At 38.0% G+C, this 403-nt stretch overlaps 1 pseudogene; it reads left to right on the top strand.

Annotated features, from left to right (window-relative positions):
- LOC116699132 (epidermal retinol dehydrogenase 2-like) overlaps positions 1–403 on the top strand; it is a 38,739-nt pseudogene that overhangs the window by 33,277 nt on the left and 5,059 nt on the right.

The following is a 403-nucleotide window of genomic DNA, read 5'->3' as shown; positions in this document are numbered from 1 at the left end:
TGGTTGATTAAAGTTGGCCTGAACATTCTGGATTTGCACACAGGCACCTTGAATTAAAAAGTAAATAGTCTGATTGGCAGCTTTATATAGAGCTGCAGAGAATGATTGATTAGTTGTCAACTGTTACATAAAGGACCAACTCTGATAAACTGTGTCAGTAAACTGAATATCTTTGAGGCGTGGACAAAACAAGACATTTGAGGATGTCATCTCGGGCTTTGGAAAAAAACTGATGGATATATTTCACCATTTTCTGACATTTTAGAGACCAACCATCTAATCCATTTAACCAGAAAAGAATCCAAACATTAATACTCAGTGACGATAATAGTTAGCTGCAGCTCTAGTTTCACAGGTCGCTGCAGCTGTCTGTGGTTGCTTTGCTAGTGTTAGATAGTGGTAA

Source organism: Etheostoma spectabile, chromosome 12 (assembly GCF_008692095.1).
Source record: "Etheostoma spectabile isolate EspeVRDwgs_2016 chromosome 12, UIUC_Espe_1.0, whole genome shotgun sequence".
In the NCBI taxonomy this organism is placed as follows: Eukaryota; Metazoa; Chordata; class Actinopteri; order Perciformes; family Percidae; genus Etheostoma; species Etheostoma spectabile.
This window is presented reverse-complemented; position numbering and strand designations above follow the sequence as displayed.